Source organism: Thalassophryne amazonica, chromosome 6 (assembly GCF_902500255.1).
Source record: "Thalassophryne amazonica chromosome 6, fThaAma1.1, whole genome shotgun sequence".
In the NCBI taxonomy this organism is placed as follows: domain Eukaryota; kingdom Metazoa; phylum Chordata; class Actinopteri; order Batrachoidiformes; family Batrachoididae; genus Thalassophryne; species Thalassophryne amazonica.
The window spans coordinates 80,415,012-80,434,476 of record NC_047108.1 but is presented as its reverse complement, the minus strand read 5'-3'; the positions used below and the strand labels follow the sequence as shown (position 1 = coordinate 80,434,476).

Below are 19,465 nucleotides of genomic sequence, written 5' to 3'. Positions count from 1 at the left end.
TGAATGCTGAAAAAAAAAACCTGAATAACAATGCGTGGACTCTGGGAGCAGAACCACAGCGAAAAGCCAAACAAGGTCCGACACTTGAAATGGGAGCGGTAGGTCTCAGAAGATAGAGAACGGACCACCGTGGCAGACTGCAGGCTTACTTGTAGTTCCTAGGGTTTGTAAAAGTAGAATGGGAGGCAGAGCCTTCAGCTTTCAGGCTCCTCTCCTGTGGAACCAGCTCCCAATTCAGATCAGGGAGACAGACACCCTCTCTACTTTTAAGATTAGGCTTAAAACTTTCCTTTTAGCTAAAGCTTATAGTTAGGGCTGGATCAGGTGACCCTGAACCATCCCTTAGTTATGCTGCTATAGACTTAGACTGCTGGGGGGTTCCCATGATGCACTGAGTGTTTCTTTCTCTTTTTGCTCTGTATGCACCACTCTGCATTTAATCATTAGTGATTGATCTCTGCTCCCCTCCACAGCATGTCTTTTTCCTGATTCTCTCCCTCAGCCCCAACCAGTCCCAGCAGAAGACTGCCCCTCCCTGAGCCTGGTTCTGCTGGAGGTTTCTTCCTGTTAAAAGGGAGTTTTTCCTTCCCACTGTCACCAAGTGCTTGCTCACAGGGGGTCGTTTTGACCGTTGGGGTTTTTCCGTAATTATTGTATGGCCTTGCCTTACAATATAAAGCACCTTTGGGCAACTGTTTGTTGTGATTTGGCGCTATATAAATAAAATTGATTTGATTTGATTTGATTTATATGTTTACGTTTTTGTTGACTTTTGAGGTCTCACAGCATTAAAGCTTCAAATTTCAAATTTCAAATTTATTCATTTATATAGCGCCAATTCACGACGAACTCGTCTCAAGGCGCTTCACACAACATAAAACAATAACAAAAACAAAAAAAACAATTAAAAATTTAAAACACAATTAAAAGATGACCATAAAAGAATACAAGAATAAAAACACATCATAACACTAATGATAAAACAGGGAAAACAAATGAGTCTTTAAACATGACTTCAAAGTCTCCACAGTATCAGACTGCCGAATGTGTGCCGGGAGATTGTTCCACAGAGCTGGAGCACGGTAGGAGAAAGCTCTGTGACCGGCAGACTTTTTATTCACCCTGGGAACACACAGAACACACAGCTTGAAACATTAAAGCTTGAAATAGCTTTTTTGTTTGTAATGTTAAATGATTTGTTATATGTACACTTGTCGTTGTGCCAGTACTTTTGGAAAATTGGAACATTTGGAGCATGTAGGTTTTTGGTGTAATTCAGTACCTGTGAAGTATCACTGGAATAAACACACAAATGTACATTTAGCCGCTGTCCTATAAATTAAGGATAATACAAATGCTAAACATGCCATTAGCATGCTAGGTAGGTAAAGTGCATTTAGCCTTTTTTGGGGGAGTGGGAGGTGTTTAATCAACTATGACTTTGGAATATGGACATGTTTCTATGCATATTTTAATATTTCATTATGCAGCGGAGATGCACCCAAATAGTGAAGATTAAAGTCATGTGATGAAGAAAGTGAAAAGGAGGGATGTCCCAGCCTTGAGACTCCCAGACAAAGTCAGCCATTCTGTCCGCCATTGGTCATCCACACCGCTGTTGGTCAGCCGCCATTTGTTCCGATTAACATCAATCAATCAATCAATCAATCAATTTTTTTATATAGCGCCAAATCACAACAAACAGTTGCCCCAAGGCGCTTTATATTGTAAGGCCCCTGTGAGCAAGCACTTGGCTACAGTGGGAAGGAAAAATGTTATGTGTCGGACGCAGCTCGGAGAACCGACCAGCGTTTGAAGGACCCAGTATGAAATAAGCAGAGCACGGTTCAAAGGCTAACTGAATTTAATACATAACAGTGATTATAATAATAATAAAAGGTGCGGTCTGGCGTGGTGCGCTCCCAGCAGCGCTAATGGTCCGGAGCCAGAAGCTGTTTCGGACCCAAGGACCCCGCCGACACCCCCCAGGTGGCCGCAACAACCGAGTCTGTGAAAGAAGGAACCATTATGTGAGTCCACACTCTACACACAGAACACTTAAAGGTGTACAAACAGCAAACACTTCCTGGCTTGATTACTGATCAGCTTCCAACCTGCAGGCATGGAACATCCCGTTCACAAATCACCACCGCAGTGGAAGCTGATACATGACTAACATACAGCTCAATACAATAAGGTGTGAGGGACACCACATTTACTGACTGTATAACTGTTAGTCACAAAATCCAACGTACCTCAGGAAGTGTGCTGACGAGCGTGAAACCTCACCCTCTCCTCTTTCACAGACCGTGCATCAAACCTGGACATTCTCAGCGTCCGCTGCTGATGAGATGGCTCCCGAGACGACGATCTCACCCGTCTGGTCACAAGGTCGAGTCTCTGGCAAATGCACACTGTGCACTTCAGTCTTAAATGCCAACATACTCCAATCCCTCCAGATGCACCTCAGCTGTGAGTCCTGACGAGTCGCAGGTGATCAGGGTGAAGTCCTAACAGCCTCAGCAACACAGCCACTCAGTCCCAAATGCATGCCACCTGGGAGGAAACACAAAAGGCAAACAAACCGGCAGCCAGGCCCCCCCAGCCATACAACAGTAAAACTCCCTTTTAACAGGAAGAAACCTCCAGCAGAACCAGGCTCAGGGAGGGGCAGTCTTCTGCTGGGACTGGTTGGGGCTGAGGGAGAGAACCAGGAAAAAAACATGCTGTGGAGGGGAGCAGAGATCGATCACTAATGATTAAATGCAGAGTGGTGCATACAGAGCAAAAAGAGAAAGAAACAGTGCATCATGGGAACCCCCCAGCAGTCTACGTCTATAGCAGCATAACTAAGGGATGGTTCAGGGTCACCTGATCCAGCCCTAACTATAAGCTTTAGCAAAAAGGAAAGTTTTAAGCCTAATCTTAAAAGTAGAGAGGGTGTCTGTCTCCCTGATCTGAATTGGGAGCTGGTTCCACAGGAGAGGAGCCTGAAAGCTGAAGGCTCTGCCTCCCATTCTACTCTTACAAACCCTAGGAACTACAAGTAAGCCTGCAGCCTGAGAGCGAAGCGCTCTATTGGGGTGATATGGTACTACGAGGTCCCTAAGATAAGATGGGACCTGATTACTCAAAACCTTATAAGTAAGAAGAAGAATTTTAAATTCTATTCTAGAATTAACAGGAAGCCAATGAAGAGAGGCCAATATGGGTGAGATATGCTCTCTCCTTCTAGTCCCCGTCAGTACTCTAGCTGCAGCATTTTGAATTAACTGAAGGCTTTTTAGGGAACTTTTAGGACAACCTGATAATAATGAATTACAATAGTCCAGCCTAGAGGAAATAAATGCATGAATTAGTTTTTCAGCATCACTCTGAGACAAGACCTTTCTGATTTTAGAGATATTGCGTAAATGCAAAAAAGCAGTCCTACATATTTGTTTAATATGCGCTTTGAATGACATATCCTGATCAAAAATGACTCCAAGATTTCTCACAGTATTACTAGAGGTCAGGGTAATGCCATCCAGAGTAAGGATCTGGTTAGACACCATGTTTCTAAGATTTGTGGGGCCAAGTACAATAACTTCAGTTTTATCTGAGTTTAAAAGCAGGAAATTAGAGGTCATCCATGTCTTTATGTCTGTAAGACAATCCTGCAGTTTAGCTAATTGGTGTGTGTCCTCTGGCTTCATGGATAGATAAAGCTGGGTATCATCTGCGTAACAATGAAAAGTTAAGCAATACCGTCTAATAATACTGCCTAAGGGAAGCATGTATAAAGTGAATAAAATTGGTCCTAGCACAGAACCTTGTGGAACTCCATAATTAACTTTAGTCTGTGAAGAAGATTCCCCATTTACATGAACAGATTGTAATCTATTAGACAAATATGATTCAAACCACCGCAGCGCAGTGCCTTTAATACCTATGGCATGCTCTAATCTCTGTAATAAAATTTTATGGTCAACAGTATCAAAAGCAGCACTGAGGTCTAACAGAACAAGCACAGAGATGAGTCCACTGTCCGAGGCCATAAGAAGATCATTTGTAACCTTCACTAATGCTGTTTCTGTACTATGATGAATTCTAAAACCTGACTGAAACTCTTCAAATAGACCATTCCTCTGCAGATGATCAGTTAGCTGTTTTACAACTACCCTTTCAAGAATTTTTGAGAGAAAAGGAAGGTTGGAGATTGGCCTATAATTAGCTAAGATAGCTGGGTCAAGTGATGGCTTTTTAAGTAATGGTTTAATTACTGCCACCTTAAAAGCCTGTGGTACATAGCCAACTAACAAAGATAGATTGATCATATTTAAGATCGAAGCATTAATTAATGGTAGAGCTTCCTTGAGCAGCCTGGTAGGAATGCGGTCTAATAAACATGTTGATGGTTTGGATGAAGTAACTAATGAAAATAACTCAGACAGAACAATCGGAGAGAAAGAGTCTAACCAAATACCGGCATCACTGAAAGCAGCCAAAGATAACGATACGTCTTTGGGATGGTTATGAGTAATTTTTTCTCTAATAGTTAAAATTTTGTTAGCAAAGAAAGTCATGAAGTCATTACTAGTTAAAGTTAATGGAATACTCAGCTCAATAGAGCTCTGACTCTTTGTCAGCCTGGCTACAGTGCTGTAAAGAAACCTGGGGTTGTTCTTATTTTCTTCAATTAGTGATGAGTAGAAAGATGTCCTAGCTTTACGGAGGGCTTTTTTATAGAGCAACAGACTCTTTTTCCAGGCTAAGTGAAGATCTTCTAAATTAGTGAGACGCCATTTCCTCTCTAACTTACGGGTTATCTGCTTTAAGCTACGAGTTTGTGAGTTATACCACGGAGTCAGACACTTCTGATTTAAAGCTCTCTTTTTCAGAGGAGCTACAGCATCCAAAGTTGTCTTCAATGAGGATGTAAAACTATTGACGAGATACTCTATCTCCCTTACAGAGTTTAGGTAGCTACTCTGCACTGTGTTGGTATATGGCATTAGAGAACATAAAGAAGGAATCATATCCTTAAACCTAGTTACAGCGCTTTCTGAAAGACTTCTAGTGTAATGAAACTTATTCCCCACTGCTGGGTAGTCCATCAGAGTAAATGTAAATGTTATTAAGAAATGATCAGACAGAAGGGAGTTTTCAGGGAATACTGTTAAGTCTTCTATTTCCATACCATGAGTCAGAACAAGATCTAAGATATGATTAAAGTGGTGGGTGGACTCATTTACTTTTTGAGCAAAGCCAATAGAGTCTAATAATAGATTAAATGCAGTGTTGAGGCTGTCATTCTCAGCATCTGTGTGGATGTTAAAATCGCCCACTATAATTATAAAACAAACATAAAACAAACAATAAACAAACAAATGTACATGCAGATACACATATATATAACTATACTGCATCCTAGCTGCCTGTACAACTTTAATCCACATCACATTTTAATGACAAAGACTTGTGCAAAAAATGAATCTAATTGAAAAAAATAAAAAGGAAATAAAAGACAAAATTGAGCTGGCAAGATCCATCCATCCATCCATTTTCTTCCGCTTTATCCGGAGTCGGGTCGCGGGGGCAGCAGCTCAAGCAAAGCCGCCCAGACCTCCCGATCCACACACACCTCCTCCAGCTCCTCCGGGGGAACCCCAAGGCGTTCCCAAGCCAGCCGAGAGATGTAGTCCCTCCAGCGTGTCCTGGGTCTTCCCCGGGGCCTCCTCCCAGTGGAACGTGCCCGGAACACCTCTCCAGCGAGGCGTCCAGGGAGCATCCGGAAAAGATGCCCGAGCCACCTCAACTGACTCCTTTCGACGTGGAGGAGCAGCGGCTCGACTCCGAGCTTCTCTCGAGTGACCGAGCTCCTCACCCTATCTCTAAGGGAGCGCCCAGCCACCCTGCGGAGGAAACTCATCTCAGCCGCTTGTACTCGCGATCTCGTTCTTTCGGTCATGAGCCAAATCTCATGACCATAGGTGAGGATCGGAACGTAGATCGATCGGTAAATCGAGAGCTTTGCCCCCCTACTCAGCTCTCTCTTCACCACGACGGTCCGATACAGCAACCGCATCACTGCAGATGCTGCACCGATCCGTCTATTGATCTCACGCTCCATCCGTCCCTCACTCGTGAACAAGACCCCGAGATACTTAAACTCCTCCACTTGAGGCAAGGACATTCACACTCGGCTGCAAACCACCCCAGTGCACGCTGAAGGTCCTGATTTGACGAAGCCAACAGAACCACATCATCCGCAAACAGCAGAGACGAGATTCTGTGGTTCCCAAACCAGACCCCCTCTACACCCTGGCTGCGCCTAGAAATTCTGTCCATAAAAATAATGAACAGAACCGGTGACAAAGGGCAGCCCTGGCGGAGGCCAACGTGCACTGGAAACAGGTTTGACTTACTACCGGCAATGCGAACCAAGGTCCTGCTGCGGTCGTACAGGGACCGGATAGCCCTTAGCAAAGGACCCCGGACCCCGTACTCCCAGAGCACTCCCCACAGGGTGCGCCGAGGGACACGGTCAAATGCCTTCTCCAGATCCACAAAACACATGTGGATTGGTTGGGCAAACTCCCATGAACCCTCGAGCACCCGATGGAGCGTGTAGAGCTGGTCCAGTGTGCCGCGACCAGGACGAAAACCACACTGCTCCTCCTGAATCCGAGGTTCAACCATCGGTCGAATTCTCCTCTCCAGTACTCTGGAATAGACCTTACCGGGGAGGCTGAAGAGTGTGATCCCCCTATAGTTGGAACACACCCTCCAGTCCCCCTTCTTAAACAGAGGGACCACCACCCCGGTCTGCCAATCCAGAGGCACTGTCCCCGATCGCCGCGCGATGTTGCAGAGGCGTGTCAGCCAAGACAGCCCCACAACATCCAGAGACTTAAGGTACTCAGGACGGATTTCATCCACCCCAGGAGCCTTGCCACCGAGGAGCTTTCTAACCACCTCGGTGACTTCGGCCTGGGTAATGGATGAGTCCGCCTCTGAGTCCCCAGTCTCTGCTTCCTCTTCGGAAGACGTGACGATGGGATTGAGGAGATCCTCGAAGTACTCCTTCCACCGCCCAACAACATCCCCAGTCAGGGTCAACAGCTCCCCACCCGCACTGTAAACAGTGCGGGTGGAGAGCTGCTTCCGCCTCCCGAGGCGTCGGACGGTTTGCCAGAATCTCTTTGAGGCCGACCAATAGTCCTCCTCCATAGCCTCCCCGAACTCCTCCCAGACCCGAGTTTTTGCCTCTGTGACCGCACGGGCTGCGGCACGCTTGGCCTGCCGGTACCTGTCAGCTGCCTCTGGGGTCCCACCTACCAACAAAGATAAGTAGGACTCCTTCTTCAGCTTGATGGCATCCCTTACTTCCGGTGTCCACCACCAGGTTCGGGGATTGCTGCCGCGACAGGCACCAGAGACCTTGCGACCACAGCTACGAGCAGCCGCATTGACAATGGAGGTGGAGAACATGGTCCACTCAGACTCCATGTCTCCAACCTCCCCCGGGATCTGGGAGAAGCTCTCCCGGAGGTGAGAGTTGAAGACCTCACTGACAGAGGGTTCCGCCAGTCGTTCCCAGCAGACCCTCACAATACGTTTGGGCCTGCCAGGTCTGACAGGCTTCCTCCCCTCCCAGCGGATTCAACTCACCACCCGGTGGTGATCGGTCGACAGCTCTGCCCCTCTCTTCACTCGAGTGTCCGAGACACGTGGCCGAAGGTCATATGATACGACTACAAAGTCGATCATCGACCTCCGGCTCAGGGTGTCCTGGTGCCACGTGCACTTATGGACACCCTTGTGCTCGAACATGGTGTTCGTGATGGACAAACTGTGACTAGCACAGAAGTCCAACAACTGAATACCACTCGGGTTCAGATCGGGGCGGCCGTGCTTCCCGATCACCCCCCTCCAGGTCTCACTGTCGCCGCCCACGTGGGCGTTGAAATACCCCAGGAGAACAATGGAGTCCCCAGTCGGAGTGCTATCTAGTACCCCTCCCAGGGACTCCAGGAAGGTCGGGTACTCTGCACTGCTGCTCGGCCCGTAGGCCGAGACAACACTTGGCGACTGAGCTGGGGAGCAATAAGCAATGCAACCCCAGCTCTCCGCCTCTCCCCGTGGGCGATGCCAGAAAAATGAAGCATCCAGCCCCTCTCCAGGAGTTGGGTACCAGAGCCCAAGCTGTGCATGGAGGTGAGCCCGACTATCTCTAGTCGGTATCTCTCAACCTCCTGCACGAGCTCAGGCTCCTTCCCCCCTAGCGAGGTGACATTCCACGTCCCAACAGCCAGGGGCTGTGAGCATGGACCGGGCTGCCGGGCCACCCGCCCTCGACCGCCACCCAATCCTCTCTGCACCCGACCCCCATGGCCCCCTCTGCAGGTGGTGAACCCACAGGAGGGCGGGCCCACGTCACTCTTTCGGGCTGGGCCCCATGGGCTAAGGCCCAACCACCAGGCACTCGCGCGCGAGCCCCAACCCCAGGCCTGGCTCCAGGGTGGGACCCCGGCTCCGCCATACCAGGCAACGTCACGGTCCTTGATCTTGTACTGGTCATGGAGGGAGCTGGCAAGATATTTAATTTATTATTATTATTCTTATTATATATCAAGCAATGTCTCTGCAAAAATTTATGCTTTTACCATATATTTTACATCTTCCCCACTATGTACACAACTTCTACCTCCACTTACCTTGATATGGTTTTTGAGCCACATCTCCAATACCTGTTTCAGGTCTGAGCTCAGATGGACCGGGTTGGGCACAGAACTGGGTTCTGCAGAAGGACTCTGTTTGTAAAAAAAAAAAAAAAAGTATAAAGTCACAGTGTCTTCTTTTTATATATACACTCAACAAAAATATAAACGCAACACTTTTGGTTTTGCTCCCATTTTGTATGAGATGAACTCAAAGATCTAAAACTTTTTCCACATACACAATATCACCATTTCCCTCAAATATTGTTCACAAACCAGTCTAAATCTGTGATAGTGAGCACTTCTCCTTTGCTGAGATAATCCATCCCACCTCACAGGTGTGCCATACCAAGATGCTGATTAGACACCATGATTAGTGCACAGGTGTGCCTTAGACTGCCCACAATAAACAATGATAAACATTGATAAACAATTTCTCATATACTCACTCCACTGAAAGCCATCAAAAGCCGCCTGGATTTTACAAATGGTTATCAACACGGAGGTGTTTTTCCTGTGCCGTCCGCACGTCTTTCATTAAAAAAATCTCCTTTAACAGTGGAATATCCGGATAAAATGCTGAAACCGACTTCTTCTGAAACTTCTCTGTTCTCTCACGACGTCCTGGATCAATAGAGCCTGAAATGTGGAGGTTTTAAGCTTGAAACAGGCTGATGACGCCGCCTGAGAGCGCTGCGCGACGTCTCGCACCGTGAAAAGTCCTTAAAGCGACAGAATCACCTCAAAATCTCTCATCAGCTGTTAAAATTTTCACTGAAAACCAGCTTAATTTTTCGAACCATGTCCACTTCGATGTGTCTCACAGGTTTAGAAAAAATTTTGATCAAACAAAGCGCCAGTCTCTCAGCAACTTCTCAGACAAAGGAATTTCAACAAGGGGCTGGACGACTCCTCCCACAAGGAGTGCTCACAGGCGAATGACGTCACCGACAGGCATGGAAAAACTCACGCATGCACACGAGGGTGCAAGCATGTCTGACGTAAAAACATATGAATGAAATCCATATAGTTTTTGAAAAAATAAAAAGGACCTATACTTTACGGACAGCCCTCATATATATATATATATATATATATATATATATATATATATATATATATATATATATATATATATATATATATATAAACACCATACACTAATAAGTAATGAGATACAACTAATTGCAGGAAAAGTCTACCTCCACAGATGACGCCTGGGTGGTGCTGGGGTCATGAGGATAAATGGCAAGGAAACCAATCAAGCGAGAGGTGAGGAAGGACAAGAAGGGCAGGAGGATAAAAATAGCTAGGAAAAAAAACAGAATAGTGCTTTAAAAACCACAAAATAAAATAAAGCAAACATCTGTAATACATCTTACTTGTAGTTCCTAGGGTTTGTAAGAGTAGAATGGGAGGCAGAGCCTTCAGCTTTCAGGCTCCTCTCCTGTGGAACCAGCTCCCAATTCGGATCAGGGAGACAGACACCCTCTCTACTTTTAAGATTAGGTTTAAAACTTTCCTTTTTGAAAAACCTTATAGTTAGGGCTGGATCGGGTGACCCTGAACCATCCCTTAGTTATGCTGCTATAGACTTAGACTGCTGGGGGGTTTCCCATGATGCACCCAGTGTTTCTTTTTATTCACCTCTTTTTGCTCTGTATGCACCACTCTGCTTTTAATCATTGGTGATTGATCTCTGCTCCCCTCCACAGCATGTCTTTTTCCTGGTTCTCTCCCTCAGCCCCAACCAGTCCCAGCAGAAGACTGCCCCTCCCTGAGCCTGGTTCTGCTGGAGGTTTCTTCCTGTTAAAAGGGAGTTTTTCCTTCCCACTGTCGCCAAGTGCTTGCTCACAGGGGGTCGTTTGACCGTTGGGGTTTTTCTGTAATTATTGTATGGCTTTTGCCTTACAATATAAAGCGCCTTGGGGCAACTGTTTGTTGTGATTTGGCGCTATATAAATAAAATTGATTTGATTTGATCTGCTGAGGGAACAGATGATGTCACACAATGAGATATTGTGTATGTGGAAAAAGTTTTAGATCTTTGAGTTCATCTCATACAAAATGGGAGCAAAACCAAAAGTGTTGCATTTATATTTTTGTTGAGTATATATATATATATATATATATATATATATATATATATATATATATATATATATATAATAACCATTAGCAGCACCACCTTGGATCTGCTGTGGGGACCCTGAAAGGTGGGGGGGGAGCAGCTGAAGGGACTTAGTTTGCTGATCAGATGTGGTTTAATTTGTAATTGTCGTTGCAGTTGCAAAGAAGATGATTTAAATACACAAACCCAAATTTATGAAATACCAAAAATATTCATTACTTTTATCATATATTTCCACTGTATTGCAAATCCCTGAAATATGATTAAAGCTGCTCGAAGAAGTGCTGAAATGTGCAGAATTTTCAGACTCTGAATGTCAACCTTTAACTCATCAAGAAAACTGATTTTACTTTATTGAGCCCTTAATCTTTTCTGTCATGTAGTCACCTGTTTTTGCACATTCAGATTCCATTCACTACGTTGTATTTATTTAACAGTGAATATAGTATTGCTTGACTCTTTTACTTTTTACAGAAGTGTTTTTTCTTTTCTTTTTCTTGTTGTTTTTGCACCAACACCACCAGATCAAATTCCTTGTATGTGCGAACTTACTTGGCAATAAATTCACTTCTGATTCTGATAATAAAGTTTCCAATAAAACGTATACATAAACATATAGATGTTTTTGCTAAGAAACATTCCAGGCACATCACCAACAATGTGAAATAACATGAATTTATTTCCAAGTCAGCATGTTCTACAGCTTTCATTCATTCACTGTTTAAACCTGCTTATTCCAACTAAGGGTTTGTTATGCAGCTTCTCTCTCACACACACACACACACACGAAGGGGCTGTGAGAATAACGTCGTTACTTCAGCTGCAGTTGCGACCTTCTGACACACGATGGAGCCATTTAGGCGAAATTTTTCAACAACGTCACATTGAGGCCAAGAGCAGTTCGGTTATACTTGTTTCCTCACAGCAAGAGGTTTGTGGGTTCGATTCCCACCTGTGGCCTCTCTGTGTAGTTTGCATGTTCTCCCTGTGTTTGTGTGGGTTCCCTTCAGGTGCTCCGGCTTCCCCCCACATCCAAAGACATGCAGGTGAATTGGAATCTATAAAAATTGTCCGTAGGTGTAAATGTGTTTGTTCGTCTATATGTGGCCCTGTGACAGACTGGCGTCCTGTCCAGGGTGTACCCTGTCTCACGCTCTGTGACTGCTAGGATAGGCTCCAGCCCCCCATGACCCTTAACTGGAGTAAGCAGGTATAGCAAATGACTGGATGGACATTGAGGCCTTTTACAGTCCATATTTTTTGACATTGTATAGACAGTGAATCAGAAAATACACTGAATGAATCGAGTCGTGTCAATCCATCTGTGATGAGGAAGATTGCCAGACAGGATTGTGGGTGCAGAGACAACCGCAAACCCATGAGGCCCAGATTTGACACTCACCGTTTCTGACAGACACTGTGGAAGCTTCTGCCAGGTAAGATCTAGCCCTGTTTCCTTCCTCTTCCTCCACTTCCCTGTGCTGTTTGTCTGCTTTTTTTTTTTTTTTTTTGAAGACTTCCACTCCTGTCTGGAACACTGTTCGCCAGCTGGCTTAGTCTCTCACTTCTCCTTCCCAGGTCTTCCAATCACTGGAGCAGTTCTTGAGGTTGTGCCTCAGGAGGTTCGTGTCGCATTTCTTCTGCCCTGCTCTGAATCGTTTTCCTTCATTTAGCTGTGAGTAGAAGATCTGCTTGGGAAGCTGGCTGTCATCCATCCCAACAATGTGTCCCACCAACTGAAGCTGGTTCTTGATGATGACACACTCAATGATCTGGAGCTTGGCTTCATCCAGAATACGTCCACTGTCGCTTTTTGCCAAAAGCCAAGAGTTTTGGGTTTCCAGCGTAGGGTTAAAAATCTCCAGCCAGGGTCAAGCTTGAGATTCCTTTGTGTGGGTTTATTTAAAGTGGGAATGTCATTGCATGACAGAAGTCCTTGACAGAACCTTAGCCTGGTCCGATGGCTGGGAAATAATCCTAGGAAGTGAGAGGATATCATAGTGCCAAAAACGTGTGCTGGTACTGATTTTTACCAGTAAGGGTGCTGTGCAGAGCTGCAGTAATTACTGAAGGGTAATGTTACATCAGACACAGCATGAAATTGTGGGACAGAGTTGTGAAAGGTACGCTGAGAGGAGAGGTGAAGATCCAGGAGGAGCAATATGGGTTCCTACATGGAAAGAGCAGTCGAGATGTGAAGTTTGCTTTGAGGGTGTTGATGGAGAAGTATGTCGTGGTATCAAATGAGGACAATAGCAGAGGAAGAGATGTATATGTGAGGGTGATGCAGGATGTGTATGAGGACAGTTTGACAGGGCTGAGGTGTGCAGTAGGAACTGTTTGCAGTGTTGGACAGGTTGACAGATAAGAGCCAGTAGGAGTCTCTGTGGACTGTATATGCAGAAGACATTGCGATCTGTAGTTTGAGTAGGCAACAGATTGATGGGAGCCTAGACATCAGGAGATGCAAGATAGAGTACATTTACAAATGGGGTGGGGGATCACATTGCAGCTGAAAAGTGAACATAGGAGACAATTGTTTGTATGATAGTGAGGAAAAAGTGTGTAGATAAGGTGGAGTGATTTGAATATCTGCAATATTTGAATATCAGGGTACATGACTGTACCTAAACCAGCTGTTTTACATGGTTTGAAGGTGGCGTTTACACAAACACAAGAAGCACAGTTGAAGATGCTATTTTTCTGGGAAGTGATGATGATGAACAGGAATAAGCATACGTATTAGAGGGACCCTGCAGATTAGATGAAGACTGAAGCAAAACAGGCCATTGCAGAGGTGTGGTATACGGTAGTGTTCAGAATAATAGTATGTGAGACTAAAAAGATTAATCCAGGTTTTGAGTATATTTCTTATTGTTACATGGGAAACAAGGTACCAGTAGATTCAGTAGATTCTCACAAATCCAACAAGACCAAACATTCATGATATGCACACTCTTAAGGCTATGAAATTGGGTTATTAGTAAAAAAAAAAAAAGTAGAAAAGGGGGTGTTCACAATAATAGTAGTGTGACATTCAGTCAGTGAGTTCATCAATTCTGTGGAACAAACAGGTGTGAATCAGGTGTCCCCTATTTAAGGATGAAGCCAGCACCTGTTGAACATGCTTTTCTCTTTGAAAGCCTGAGGAAAATGGGACATTCAAGACGTTGTTCAGAAGAACAGCGTAGTTTGATTAAAGTTTATTGGAGAGGGAAAAACTTTATAGACTGTTCATCTACAATGATCTCGAATGCTTTAAAATGAACAAAAAAACCAGAGACGCGTGGAAGAAAATGGAAAACAACCATCAAAATGGATAGAAGAATAACCAGAATGGCAAAGGCTCACCCACTGATCAGCTCCAGGATGATCAAAGACAGTCTGGAGTTACCTGTAAGTGCTGTGACAGTTAGAAGACGCCTGTGTGAAGCTAATTTATTTGCAAGAATCCCCCGCAAAGTCCCTCTGTTAAATAAAAAACGTGCAGAAGAGGTTACAATTTACCAAAGAACACATCAAGTGGCCTAAAGAGAAATGGAGGAATATTTTGTGGACTGATGAGAGTAAAATTGTTCTTTTTGGGTCCAAGGGCCGCAGACAGTTTGTGAGACAACCCCAAAACTCTGAATTCAAGCCACAGTTCACAGTGAAGACAGTGAAGCAAGGTGCCCATATCATGGTGCAAGCATCATGATATGGGCATGTTTCTCCTACTATGGTGCTGGGCCTATATATCGCATACCAGGTATCATTGATCAGTTTGGATATGTCAAAATACTTGAAGAGGTCATGTTGCCTTGTGCTGAAAAGGACGTGCCCTTGAAATGGGTGTTTCAACAAGACAATGACCCCAAGCACACTCGTGAATGAGCAAAATCTTGGTTCCAAACCAACAAAATTAATGCCTCGCAGATGGATTAATCAAAACCTGGATTAATCGTTTTAGTCACATAGCACTATTATTATTCTGAACACTACTGTATATAGTGAGAATGATGCTGAGGATGGAGCTGTTTGGAAGACAAAGTGGAGGTTCAGAGAAAGGATACACAGATGCAGGGAACAGGATGAAAAGGAGACAATATTTGTTGTGGTGACGCCCAAGGGGAGCAGCCCCAAAATAATAAATAAAAAAAAATGCTTGTTTTCTTACAGGAATCACTACCTTCTTATAACTTTCTATTGTTCTTCCTTTCTTCCACACTTTACTACACGTTGAAGTCCTTCTGAAGCCAAATATTTAAACATTCCATAACATTTGACAGTCACCTTGTACAGCTTTTCCAGAAGCACCACCAACCTCCTGGTTTTGAAATTCCGTATTTTTCTGTTGTGGCTGTTATGGATTAGATCAGTGTTTACGTATTTGTCACTCCTACCCAAGACATGATTTAAACAAAATGGAACCTAAATAGTTTGTCATTCTGTCATCCTACAACTTGACTAAGCAATTGATGAATGCACCAAGTAGTACATCTCACTGAAATGCTGTAAAGATATTAACCTGAAACAGTAAAAGCCTAAACAGGCAGTCTATAATGCAATGAATAAAACAAAAATCAAAACCTTCATGACACCAGCAGTCACCAAAGTACCAAAAAGTATATTTTTGAGGTACTTGCATTTATGCTATTTTTTCATGTTTACGCAAGAAAAATCAAGAAAAAAAAATTCTCTATCCAGTTACCTGTGGTGGTCACGTTAATTCATAATGAAGCAGCTTCATAATTCATTATGAAGCTCCATAAAAAGACACTTTGTTGACATTTCACCAGTAAACATTCAGAATGAAACACTAAGTTGCTTTCAAAAACTGAAGGCTGCATAAAGCCCGTGTTTAATGATTTCCAAAAGATTTGATCAGAAAGTACAATCCTTTCCAACACCAGCTGCATATTCATCAGTATCATTACAACAGCATTTGAAGAACTGCTTTTAAAAATTTCACTATAAAATACTGTTAAGTCTGTTACATCAAACAAGATATAACAATAAATCAGTGTAATACAAGATGCATTTCATAATGGGAACTTTGTACACAATCCAAAGACATTTAAATTAATTTCAAAAATAGGCTAAACTGATTTAGAAGCTACATGGGAAAAATAATTTCTCATCTAGTCTCTGTGCAGTCGTATCATTCATGATAGCCAGACTTTGCAAATCAGGGCAGTGCACCAACAGACTTCAGCTGAAAATTTATGTACTGTGCCGTTAAAAACAAAATACTTTATTAGCTTTTACATCATCTCCTGACTGATGTGACCATGCACAACTGTGGCAGATACTGGACTGGACTGGACAGACAGGCTGATATGAAGCTCACCTCAATTAGTGCACGATACCACCGCACAGTCAGCTGTTGGTAGCTGCCATTTCCATGTTGCAAAAAAAAAAGGCTTTTAAATAGGAAGAAACAACTGACTGATTTCCCTGAAAAATGAAGTGAAATTGCAGAGTACCCCAGTACTTTGATTTTTTTTTTTTTTTTTATCTTTTTTCCCCCCAACTTTTCAAAGCATTTGCTATTTATCAGTCAGCTTTGCCCTAAAAATGACTTAGCCACTTTCTCTTATTGTACATACCAACTGATATCCAAATTGGATGAAAGAGAAAACAAATTAAATAAAACAATACAGATCGCTACCTCTTCTGTCAAAACTGTTCGTCATTGCGATGTGTTCATTACAAAAAGGAGGCCGGACTTTGTCATACATGTCTGTAGGTTTTGAATGGAATTGTCTCTCTAGACACGACAATGGAGTTGAAATGTAAGAATCAACATGTGCATGTTCCTTGAATTAAGCTTAAATTCAAGGGATTTTACAAAAGCATTGCATTAACCATTCAGAAATTATTGTCATAGTCCCTCCATTTTCAGGGACCGTAAGTGGAGCGCCACTGGCTGCATGGGCAGATTAACAATTTACTTTAAACACCAATCACTTTTCTAGCCAGTTTTGTTTATACAAGTCAGGGGATGGAAACATGAACATTACCAAGCACCTCAGTATGTATGGGACTTAATTTACTTAAAACATTAAACAAACAGTATCCTGCTCTGGTAAATCTGTCTGGAGTAGACAGTTCTGAAAAACAGAGCATACAAAGGAGCAAGAGGAAAAAGCCACCAAGACACTCAGACAATGCTAAAGGAGTTGTAGGCTGCTGTGGCTATGACTGGAGAAACGGTGCATAGTGCATCTTTACCTGTTGCATGACCAGTTATACAGCTTCATGGCAAAGTGGAAATCTTTCTTAAAAGGAGCATGTGAAAATTCAGCTACATTTGCCATAAGGCATATCTTGAGCCAAGATTTTATCAGTTATCTTGTATGAAGATCATTCTCTATTCCACTTGTCCATGGAGTTGAGTGATTGTACAACAGAAAAGTTGCAATATGCAGTTTCACCAGTGACATGCACAGAAGGGTGTAACTCCAGAGCTGAGTGTTGGTACAGTCAGTTTTCGACAACTGCCTAATACCTAAATACAGTTGTATGCAAAAGTTTTGGCCACCCCTGATAATTTTCATGATTTTTCCTTTATAAATCATTGGTTGTTTGGACCATTAATTTCAGTTAAATATATCATATAGCAGACGAACAGTGATATTTGAGAAGTGAAAGGAAGTTTCTAGTATTTACAAAAAGTGTGCAATAATTATTTAAACAAAATTAGGCAGGTGCATAAATTTGGGCACCCCCCCCCCCCCAAAAAAAAACAAACAAAAAAAAACTATTTAGTAGATCCTCCTTTTGCAGAAATAACAACCTCTAAATGCTTCCTATAGCTTCCAATATTTTGGACCAATATTCTTTACAAAACATCTCAGGTTTGTTGGTTTCCAAGCATGGACAGCCTGCTTAAAAATCACAGCACAAGATTTTCAATAATATTCAGGTCTGGGGACTGAGATGGCCATTCCAGAACGTTGTAGTATATTTTGAACAGTGTTTAGGGTCATTGTCTTGTTGAAAGATCCAGCCCTGGTGCAACTTCAACTTTGTCACTGATTCATGAACATTGTTCTCAAGAATCAGCTACTGACTGGAAGCCATGTGACCCTCAACTTTAACAAGATTCCCAGTACCGGCACTGGCCACACAGCATGATGGTTTTTCTTGGACTGCTGTGTTCTTTTTCAGCCATGCACACCGCCCCTTGCTATCTCTAAATAATTCAATTTTAGTTTCATCAGTCCACAGCACCTTATTCCAAAATGAAGCTGGCTTGTCCAAATGTGCTTTAGCATACCTCAAGCATATGCAGAAAAGGCTTCCTCTGCATTACAGCATCTCTTTGTGCAAAGTGCGCCATATAGTTGAACGATGCACAGAGACACTATCTGCAGCAAGATCATGTTGTAGGTCTTTGGAGCAGGTCTGTGGGTTGACTATGACTGTTCTCACCATCCTTCGCTCCAGCTTATCTGAGATTTTTCTTGGGCTGCCACTTCAGGCCTTAACTAGTACTGTGCCTGCGGTCTTCCATTTCCTCACTATGTTCCTCACAGTGGAAACTGACAGCTGAAATCTATGAGATAGCTTTTTGTATCCTTCCCCTAAACCATGATGTTGAACAATCTTTGTTTTCAGGTCATTTGAAAGTTGTTTAGAGGCTCCCATGTTGCCACTCATTAGAAGAGATGCAAAGAGGGGAAACATTTGCAAATGGCCACCTTAAATACCCTTTCTCATGATTGGATTCACCTTTGTAAGGAGGTCAAGGGTCAATGAGCTTACCAAAACAATTGTGTTCCAATAATTAGTGCTAAATTTATTCAAATCAAAATGACAAGGGTGCCCAAATTTATGCACCTGCCTAATTTTGTTTAAATCATTATTGCACACTTTCTGTAAATACTAGAAACCTCATTTCACTTCTCAAATATCAGTGTGTTCATCTGCTATATGATATATTTAACTGAAATTTCTGATCCAGACAACCAATGATTTATAAAAATCAAGAAAATTATCAGGGATGCCCAAACTTTTGCATACAAATGTATTTTCTACAGACCACAGCAGTTTGAAATGAAGCTGAAGACTGTCAGCAACTTGCACAATGTTCATGTATCCATTCCCAAACATTTAATTAAATTAGCAAATTGCCACCACTTCAAAATGTTGAAAGTGATGTTTTTGTAAACAATTTGAATTAAAGCTAGAAGGCAACACAAGCACATATTTTTTTCAACTCCTGTGGTCGTGCATAGAGATAAAATTGCAAAGACTGTCAATTACTTATAGACCTTACTGTAAGCATCTTCTTTGCTTCCTATCAAGTCAGGACTTCTCCAAAATTACAACAGAAACTGACTGCAGCACAGCTATTTGCCTACTTTAGTGTTTAAAAATGATGGAGAAGATGTGAAAGGAACCCAAACGTGACAAATGTAATGAAAGGTGTCTCAAAGAGGAGCCCTCAAATACAAGAGGTGGATGTGGCAATGTTCATCACGGTGGTCTTCCAGGACATTGCTGTTCAAACTGAAAGGTCGCCTATAATGCACTGCACACTGAAAAGTCATATTGTATGCCAGAGTGTTGACACTCCATGAGCCACAGAGTCTGTGTCTTAAGTAGTCGCCAACAGAAAATGTTCTTATTTTGTGTCCCCTGGTTT

General features: G+C 43.1%; 1 long non-coding RNA gene across 1 annotated transcript; it reads right to left on the bottom strand.

Annotated features, from left to right (window-relative positions):
* Nucleotides 1-15,636: 15,636 nt before the first annotated feature.
* On the bottom strand, nt 15,637-18,880 carry LOC117512503. The gene is made up of 2 exons (XR_004561309.1): nt 18,841-18,880; nt 15,637-17,323 (listed from the first exon to the last, which is right to left on the bottom strand). It is a non-coding gene; the product is annotated as an uncharacterized LOC117512503 (long non-coding RNA).
* Nucleotides 18,881-19,465: the final 585 nt, after the last annotated feature.